Source organism: Etheostoma spectabile, chromosome 5, assembly GCF_008692095.1.
Source record: "Etheostoma spectabile isolate EspeVRDwgs_2016 chromosome 5, UIUC_Espe_1.0, whole genome shotgun sequence".
NCBI classification, from domain to species: domain Eukaryota; kingdom Metazoa; phylum Chordata; class Actinopteri; order Perciformes; family Percidae; genus Etheostoma; species Etheostoma spectabile.
This window is the reverse complement of record NC_045737.1, coordinates 37,412,037-37,412,306: the sequence shown is the minus strand read 5'-3', so window position 1 is coordinate 37,412,306 and position 270 is coordinate 37,412,037.

Genomic DNA, 270 nt, shown 5'->3' with positions numbered 1-270 from the left:
TCTGCTGGACAACAATGTGAAGGCGTCAACTCGTTTATCAGTTTAATTATTATTATTTAATAATGTAATATCTGTGGTTAAATCAGGGAAATGGGTCCAATCAATGAACAAAATGCTGTATGATGACGTAGGATTTGTATTTTCTGCACTTTTCTTTTTGCTTTTGTTGTTGTTGTTGTTGTTGTTGTTGCACTTTGTTAAAACATATTGAGTCTGATTTGTTCTTAACGTTTAACTGAATAACTTATTCCAACTTAACTTAAATCTTGT